We start from the raw sequence: 10173 nt of genomic DNA, 5'->3' as shown, positions 1-10173 counted from the left end.
AGTTAGCATGTAACTCTTAAAATAGAATAAAATGTTGTGACAAACAGTTATACAATATTTCCAAAGTAAAATAACTTACTTATTAGTGACTAATGGAATGTCTCCCTCTCACCATTATAGTGACAAATGTTGGATGACTACAAAGCAGCTTTTTTCTAAACCTCACTGGAAAAAATGTATTATGTATCCTTTTCTTAACTTTGCACTGAGGGACGTAAAAAATAGATTACCAGTTGTTAAGTGATGCCTTCTTTTCAATGCATTTATTTTAAATTGATGTGATCCTGCTTAAAATACTACGATTATTTTATTGAGATGCTCATATGTATTTCTAATGTGGGTGAGGGACTTAAAATTTGGCAGCAAAATGGCTTCTATGTCAGGGATGAGCCTTTTGTAATCTCCCTGATGAACTGCCACAACGATAAGCCTTTTATGAGATCCAGTCTTTGCACATGCTCAGCAGTGCCTAGCCACAATTTGACAGCTAGTCTCTTACGAGTCTTTCCACGCTGAGGTGCTGAGCTGGACAATCCCTGCCGCTGCCGCTCCAGGTTGCTATAGAGCACTGCAGGAGCAGGCATCGGAGCTGAAAATGGGAAGACTCTTCTCTGTGGTCTTGGTGTTCTTATGTTGCCAAGTCAGTAATAAAGAACAGGAATGAAATACAGAAAGGAAAATCAATCTGTCTGAAATGCTAAAACGTAGCAAAGCTTGGACTGGGGGAGTTTGGATGGACTTTGGGGACCAAGGCAGCTGGTTGCTGTTATTGGCAAATTGAGAAAAGCAAATCAGCTTCAGGAAAGGGAGATTTGAGACTAAGATAGCTAGGGGATGGGAAGGTTGAAACAGAACGGGAAGTTGAAGGGGATCCTGAGACTAACTAAATGAAGAAACTGGAGCAAGAAGTCTGGGCTGGAGGAATGAAAGACTGGGAGATGGGAACTGGCAAGAAGGACAATGAAGCAGGCAAAAAGCTGGTGGAAACTGATAGTGGGACTGGGAGAAGAGGCTGTGATTGTGCATGTGTTTGAAGAGGATTAAACAGAACAGGGAGCAGGGCGCAAGAGCAGCCTGGGAACAGCTAAGCACGCTGGACCAGAGCAGGAAACTGGTTGCAAGCCACAGCCAAAAAACTTAAAATGGGAGAGGGGGGCTGGAGCTGCAAGGAGAATCCTGAAACCGAAGACATATATTAGTTTGGCAAGAAGTCAATGATACAGAGACTATACTAAGATTATAAAGAAAAGAAAGAGGATCTGCAAGACAGATTTGGGTGGATGGGGACAGTAAATATTCAGCTGTGGTGAACAGAGGAAAATCCTCTCCCTACTAGAGCACACCCTAGCAGCACTTAGACCTGAACCCAAGTTTCTCGACTGTTAACATTCTGCTGCTGTCAGCAAGTACTTGTGAAACTCCCTAACGTTTGGGTATCTCAGTATGTGGTCTTAACTGGATTTAAGACCACACTGACACTGAAAAGGATGAGCATACGTTCTCTCCTGCCTCTGGCTGCCCTTTTATTGCTTCAACACCAAGGAGTACAGGCCTACAGTAGGTGCTGATGCAGCTCACAGATCTGAACGGACACTAGATATTATTTTGTGGAGATAACTTTCAGTAAGATCAGCAGGCTAGTCTGATTTATTGTGTGGCTACAAGATTACTCATGGCAATAAAAGTTAAAATGGTCGAAGCTGCAGCAGAGACAGATGGGAATGCAGGGAACACCTCCACTCCCAAACTTTTTTTGACTGCCTAGTCCTACGTCCACTCACACCAACCCTGAAATGACGTCCTCTTTCCTCTCTATTGGTGGACCATATGGAAGTGGATAGCTTACTAATACTAACTGTTACTCACTAACTGAAATGGTAGGAACCTCCTTTCTATAACTAAAAATTTTAACCCTGCTAACGAATGATGATACTGCAATCTTTATGATGCCACACGAGGACATCCTGGCATTTTGTTTGCTTCTTTAATTCTCTATAAAAATGAAAAAGAAAAAAAACTGTGTTAACAGATCATGAAACTTGTAAAACAAGCATTCTGAGATAAGGAATTAAAGTTGCCTTGTGGAAAAACAAAAAGTATGTAATTGTGTAACTAAAGACAGTATCATGATGTCTCTAAAAATAGAGTTCCATTAAGGCAACTTAGAGTTTTTGACTTTGCAACTTTCATAATGTTCTTTTAATGTATTTGGTGCATGTGTCATAGTATATAAGCTGTTTTGAAACTCTGCTTAAGTATTTTAGAAAGCCTGAGGAAAGAGGAGAAAGAGGCATGTGTGTTTTATATGTATAAGCAGGCCAACTAAAGGCACCATAGCTGAAAGAGGGTGAAATGAACAGCACTTACATCATGCAGTTTTGCTGCAATAAAACTCTAAATACACCAAGGATTCTTGAAAATTCCCTTGAGGTTGCTTATTGGCACCTGCAAAGCAAAAAGACCTCTTTGTATTGTATTAATTATAATGTCTGTACCACTACAAGTAATGCAATAGTACTTTCTTTTTCACTCTGAGGGAGAAGGGGAAAAGTCAGTACTAGCCAGCTTATTTAAATAACTACAATATTCATTACCTGACATTCCATATACCGAGTTGCTGTGCTCAGAATTTGTTTGAATTGCATAAATGTTGATAAATTTTTAATAGCTGACAAGGGAAAATGCATAAGGCTTGCAAAAGATGACCGCAAGTCACAGAATCACTCTGCCTTTGTAGGAAGTGGACTTTGGTTTGGTAATAAAAAATCAACAAACTCAGAGAGGAAGCATTTCCTTTGCACAGGCGTATCTACTTGGAGATTGCGTATCTACTTGGAGATTGTGTACCTGCATAAAGTGAGTTGGACTGGAGTAGACTGGCAGCTGTATTTGCAGAGTCAGCTAATGAGAATTATCAGGCTGGTAGCATTGGTAGAACAGATCTGATTTCACCAAGGGGACTGATAGGTGATGACCGTACTGTCATGTTGGTCACAGCCTGGCTCATAACAGAATACTGAACCAGCTAGTTGCACAAATAAGTTGTTCTCAACATAAGTGATTTTCTTTAGCCTGGAACAGACAACAGAGGCTCTCCCTTTGCTAGTCTTGAGATCACCAAAGCCAAGCAGGTTGATGAGTAGGTTAACTTCTATTTGCATCTGTGAGGTTGATCATATGTATGATGGAATTATTTTGAGCTGTTTGTACGATTTATTTTTCCGACTTTTCTCCAAATAAAAGACATTCGTATTCGTTTTCTCAAAGGATATTGCAGATGGAAAAAAGTGCTTTGTCATGATAACTAAGAAGGTTTAGTTTCAATTTCCAGAGCCAAAAATTAACTGGAAGAACTGGAAGCAGGAGGCTCTAGGGCTTAGTGATATTTTGTTTTTAAGACAGAGCAATGATTGATTCACTTCTGTCTCTGTTGCTAGCACTGGCATCTAGCAGAAGTTGCATATCTTAGGACTTAGGACTGTGGGTTAGCATCCCTTTCCATCAGAGCCTTGTGCTAGTGTGTTAATTGGAGAAGGTGCTCATTACCTTGTGGTTTTGAAACTGTTATGATATATGTGATGTATATGATTTATGTGATATAGACTTACTATGTTTATCTTGTAACAGACTATACATTGGAGGGTCACTGCAACTTAATGTGTATTGATCAAAAGAACACCATATAAATCATTATTACAGAAGTTTACAACAAAAATACACCCAAAACAATTTTGCAGAAGTTGTAAAGTGCTTGAGCAAGAGGTGGACTTACCTGTGGAAAAGGAGGAAAATACTTACACCAATCTGCACAGCTTGTCAGCATTACTGGAGGCCCTCTGGAATGATAGCAGAAATACCTGTGAATATTAGTGAGTTTTAGAAGATGGTTCCACCACTAGAGTAGTTGCTCAGAGTAAATGCCTACTTAATTAGAAGAAAAAAACTTGTCTTTGACATATTTGAAAGGCTTGTTGAGCTGTATCTCAAGAGCACATTCTGTGGGTACTACTGTACTACAGAATGAGTTAGCAAAGGCTCCAGGGAAAGTATCAGAAAAAAACTGTACAGGCTTTTTCACCAAGTGTTACTTTTTTCTATGAATGCATTGCATTATCTAGTAAAATAGTCTGAATGTGGCACCAAACATGTCATGCCCACCTGCACTTGGAGATTATGTCTGAAGAGAAAGAAAGATCAACAGAAAATCTCCAAAGAGCAAATTTGACATTATTCACACTTTGAAAACCAGGAATGCCAAGGCTATTTGGCATAAGTGTATAGCAACTTGGTAGTACACACTGTGGCAGGAATCTCTACTACATATTTCTCAAGTCACTCTATACATAGCAAAAGTATAAAAAAGCTAGTGTGAAAGAAGTCTTAATAACAAATGATCTATACCAAGCTGGATTTGAAAGGAGTTTTTAAACAATTAATTCTTTGGTTAGGTTTGTAAAAAGAACCACAGATATGTCCTCTAACCCACTTGCAGTTATAAATTAAACTAAATTACAATACGCTTTCTGAGCAAAATCATGTAATGTGGTAGCAGTGTGGGCTTCCGCGGCATTGTTAGTGAATCCTGAAGTGTAATTGAGTTGCTCTAGAATTTAATGGACTATGTTCCTGAGATCAGAACAACTATCACCTCCCAACCCAAACCATTCTATGATTCTATGATTCTATTTAAGATGCAACATTCTAAAGTGAATAGGAAGAAAGTATCTGGAACCTTTATCTCTCAAATCACAGTTGGAAAAAATTAACTTTTGTTCTGTGTATAATAATAACAACAACAAAACCAACAATAATAATTTTTTTTTTGATTGAAAAGATAAAGTGAATTTCATGTAATTTGAAGGAGACTAACAGCCAGTTGCAAAAGCCAGGAAACAAAAGTGGAGCCTTAAGGAGCCAATGAGGTCCTCAAAACTCCGAAGTGCCTGAAAATTCCATTCACAATGAAATCTGACTGGGACTATTCATCTCTGAATGGAAGTCAAAGCTGACCAATCTTAGTCTTTTTTATAACTCTAATTACCACTGTCACTAATGGAAAAACTGTAGGGATCCCTTAACTTCATCCTGTTGCATGCAGGAGAAAAGAGATGAGAACAAATATAGACAAAGCCAACATGAACCTGGATTACAAGATTTGTTTCACAAATAGGAATGCAGGATTAGTACCGAAGAAGACAATGTGATTAAAAAAAGAAAAAATAAACACCCCAAGAAATGACAAGAATCATCATTAAGCACACAAAATCATTCAGATTTTGCACGTTAGTTGAATACTCACAATGTTGTTGCTTGATTACCAGTTGACAAAAATCCAGAAATGTAAATTTCTTACCAACCTTTATCTTGGTGGACACTTAACAGCCAAAACTTGAAATTCCCCAGAGGAATAGAATTGTTTTCCCTCTTTTCAGGCACGGGTTTGTTTTCTGAAACAATATCTGTTGTGGGGACATTTTTATTTTTGTTTTTACTTCCCAAAAAAACATTTATAATTCCCTAACAAGATTTAAATAGAAATTGCATTTCTTCAGCAAGCCTGAATCAGCAAGGCATTAGTTTGCATGTTGAATACTATTTATAGTGGAGGGAAAAATCTGTGTATGTGCATAGGTGTCTTGCTTTAAGATTTATGTTCTGCTGAAAACAAAAATTCTTTTCTTTATATCCTAAAATGCGAAACAAATTCTTACCTTGGGCAGCTCTTCAAAACCCAAGGATCCTAACGGCCATGCAAACACTGTTTTAAATATTTTTCAGTGTGTCAGGAATAGCATAGAGGATGGTTATTAATCTTCACCTTCATAAATTCCCTCCATCCCCTGAGATTCCAAATTAGCTGAAAGGATTGAAAACTCTCCTTAACCAGTTGCACAGAAAATAAACCTACTCACCTTGTTGACTGCTACATTTTCATAATCAGGAATGTAGTTGTGTTTCATGTTACTGAGAAAGTACCCAGGATGAAAGCTAGCAGAGACTTCTATGGAACAGAATAAATAAGAAGTTGGAAAGTGGACTTTGAAAATATATGTATTTATCTTCACTAACTATTGCATTGTTTCATCTCTGTTGAGGACATACAGCCGTTCTCTTCAACTTTCTGTAAGTAAACTAGTATTATATTTCCCTATGTGACATTTACGTGATAACACCGAATACATATTTTAACTGACCTTAGAATATCAGATAAATGTGAAAGTATTGTAACCAGTTCTCTTTCATTCATGTGCCTCTGTTTATTTCATTTTTGCCAGATATTGTTTTCTTCTTACACAATGTAATAGGAATGTGACTGTGACAAATGTGGGTGTGCCTTTGAATAATTTTTCATGCTGTATTTGGATCTGTCCTTAATATGAAGTTTCTGTAAGGCACTGGACATGTGACTTTCAGGTCTTGAAGTGCATCTTCACTTCCAGCCAGGTGACAGACACATACATCTGAACACCTGGGTTAACCTTCTGTGGATGAGAGTATTCCCACAATGGAGTACTACTTTCATTAATATCCCCACTGTTTTTAAACTCACTTCTGTAAGTCAGGTTATTTGAGCTGAGATACTCTTTCAGAGTTGATGGTGTCAGTTGTTAGAGGTTGCCTGTCCTTGGGAGTGGGAGGAGAATTGTGAGAAGCCATTTGATGATTTGATGACTATCAGCATGACTATGTTATTCCTGCATATCCCTATGAAGTGGATTGGTTCCAGCTGGACCTTAACCAAAATTGAACTAAATATGTGCTTAGGCTCTTTGGTGTTTCTAAAATCCTCTTTTCTCTCATGCTTTATTCCAACTGTTAAAAAAGATGCCTTCTTTTAAGGGAGCTGTTTGTTAATATCAAAAGGAAAACAGGTGCCTGAAACCAGTTGGATCTGCAGGATGGTAGGCATTAGTATATACAAGATAGCGCTTGCCTCCTGATTGAAAATGAAAGAAAAGCAAGATTGCACAAAAACACAAGCCCAGGATCAGGCAAGTCTGAGAGGAGCCAGAGGTGAAGTCACTCCTGTAACATTGAAAATGACATGTTAGGATTCTGGTAAAAGCTGTTACTGACTCCACTGTCTACTCTTGCACTTAGAACTCTGCAAAAAAAAAACCCTTTTGAGTTTATTACCCCTTGAATCCATATACGTTCTCTGCCCAAGAATGAATACTTCTCTTTAGCAAAATTATGTTTGCTGAGTCTTAGAAGTTGTTTTACAAAGCTTTGACCCTTTGAAGTCAATGAGTTTTATGACCTGACTAATGGAGTATGTCCATAAAGCGCAAAAATCTGTTTTGTCTTATTATATGCAACTTACTGATTATTTTCTTTGGTATGTTTCAAGTATACTCAAGAACAACTAACCTAAAGAATAGGATTTGGAGCAGGCCCTGAGCCCTTGGCTTCTCCTGTTCCATGAAGAAACAGGGAAGTTTCATCTGTGACGCCATCTCCAGTTTCTTTGACATGTTCCACATGACAGATTCTCTGAACAGAGCCAGGAAGATGAATAGTCACTGTTCTCTGCTCTGGACTTAAGATACTTTTAATAGAAATGTAACTGATTTGTGATATATATTTTTGATGGTTGACAGGGTTTTTTTTCTTGCCATTCTGCAGAGCTTTGAGTAAAAAGTCTATTCCCTTGGGAAGTGGCAGTGTTCCAGCCTTTGTAGGTGTAGAAAATCCTTTTTTGCACTTTAAAACCGCTTCCATAAACAGAAATAATTTTAAGTAGTTCTGAGGTCTTTTGCAGATATTTCTCTTAAGTCTTCATCTTGTCTGAACCTTGAACTATTGCAGTCAAGTTAATTAGAGCAGCCTTTATAGGTTCAAAAGATACAGACAACAATTGCAATACTGTTTTTTCAAATTTTCAAAAATATTCTTCAAATATTTCCTGTCTGATATATGTATTATATTGAAAAAATGTTACACTATGATGTGATATATAAAGATGTTATCTTCTGCACTCATTTGGGATGACCTGTATGACTATATTGTGAGTAATGGAATAATCCCGTATTTATTTTTAAAAATCTTTATACTATGTAGTGTTTATGCATTCCTGTGCTGATCTGAGATCGTATCTTTGGGGAGCGCATTACACGCTACGTTACACTTTTTTTGCTACAGCCAATACAGATAGTAATGCCTACTTAACATTCCTCAACACTTTCTAGTATAAGACACTTTTATATTATCATCTTTGCTGAGTTTAAACCACTTGGATTACAGCTTCTCAATATATGCCTCTTGATGAATTCTTTAAAAGAACATTTCACCTGAAAAGATTCAGTTTGTCGTTGGTGTTTTTTCCCAGAACAATGTTCAGGAAAAATATGTTCTTCTTTGAATAGCTTTTGTAGTTTCTCATTATTGGGATGTGCCAACAATAAAACTTGACAGCTGCTTGACTCATTGAGGAAGTACTCACTGGAGTGTCCTCATATCTCCTTTGCTCACTTCATTTCCTTACTGCTGCACAGAGATCTAAGGGTAAGATTACAAAAGGTAGATGTAGGGAACTTTTAATGGCAAGAGTTCCTTCCAAACTACAGCAGTGATCATTTTTGAAATTTCAGTGAGCCAAGCTGGCGTAAATACACCAACATGGCTGGCATTTAGTTAGTTTTTCAGTTTGATTAGACAGGACTTTAGACCATTTTTTTTTATTAACTTTTTTGTTGTTTTTAAGAATAATAGATTGTGCTGCAAAATAAAGTTATTAATGCCAAAATAAAAGATAGGCATTGCATCTGTGTTAATGCTTGACCTTCTAGAGGAAAAGTCATTCCCCATTGCATTGCTGTAGAAAGACTGATAGAAACATATCCATGCCCTGCTAAAACACAATCTCCTTGTGTGAGGACAATGAACACAGTTCAAGATGACAGAGAGGCTTGATGGCAAAACCTAGTAAAGCGTTTACTAGTGAATTACCCTTGTCTATTGACAGCAAAACTTGAATAATGATGCCAAAAGATCGCCAGCTACCAGCTGCTAAAATTTAACAGAGCAAATCCAGTAGAATTCAGCCTATCTTAATACAGGCAAACTTCTGGAACAAGGCCTTTTGTTCCAGTGCCGCCAGTCTGAACAACAAGGCTATTGACTGCATGTGCCAGCCTTTGTTAGTGGGGACTACCTGAAAAGATGAAAATTGCATGAATCTGCAATTTCAGATCCGCTAATTTTCAGCTGCAAAACCTCCATCTGTAAACTGACCCAAGACGAGTGGCCATGTTGACTAAGGCTTCTATGACAAAGGATCATACTGTTATGGTCTATCGCTAGGAAATACATTTATTTCCAATGGCGGTGCTGAATAAGTCTCAAGAAGCCATAGCATAGTTTTGATCTTTCACATTGCCACAATTATTGCAAAAGGTCATTAATTCATCTACGGACCACCGGTCAAATCAGTAAGCCCTACGGACAACTTCAGAGAAGGATAAGGAAACAAAATGAAAAGCAATCAGACCACTTCCTCTTCCACTTTGTCACATTTATTAAGCTATATTCTGACATGAACATGCTTCCCCAAAAAGGAACTGTTCACGAACCATCTCCAAGAAAAGACATTAATTTTCTCACTGAAGATTCCTTACCTTTTGCATCCCTTCCTTTACAGAAGATAACATTATTTTTGTTCAGGCTATATTGAATCCACAATCAAATCTGCAGTCTAATGGTGAATCAAGCAGACATTTTACTTTCCCTTCCCTATGCTGAAAGGCAGTTTGCACAGTTTTGTGAAAAGTTTTTTAAGCATCAAGCCTAACTGATTAGCGTAATATTCTTATATATGAGTAAAACTTTTGGTAAGAGGTACTGCTAGAACGAGGCTACACTGCAGTGGACTGGATAAACCTACTTTATGACAATTACAGATTATAGAAAGTCTAAATTTAATCCACTATATAGAAAACCTTCCTCTGGACAGTCAAGGGAAATCAAACACTGGACCCCACATATCTACATCTATATTCCCAGTACTGAGGGGAAGCTGCAGGGCCTGTTGAATTACAAGAGGCAGGTACAGAACCAGGCGATCAGACCTAAGCAGATGATCCCATGGATGTTTGTTTCTTCATCATTTTTTTCAGAAGATATGTTGCAGTCCTATGCACTGGAGGAAAGAAAGGATTGAAACCCATAACATTC

Source organism: Nyctibius grandis, chromosome 3, assembly GCF_013368605.1.
Source record: "Nyctibius grandis isolate bNycGra1 chromosome 3, bNycGra1.pri, whole genome shotgun sequence".
In the NCBI taxonomy this organism is placed as follows: Eukaryota; Metazoa; Chordata; class Aves; order Nyctibiiformes; family Nyctibiidae; genus Nyctibius; species Nyctibius grandis.
This window is presented reverse-complemented; position numbering follows the sequence as displayed.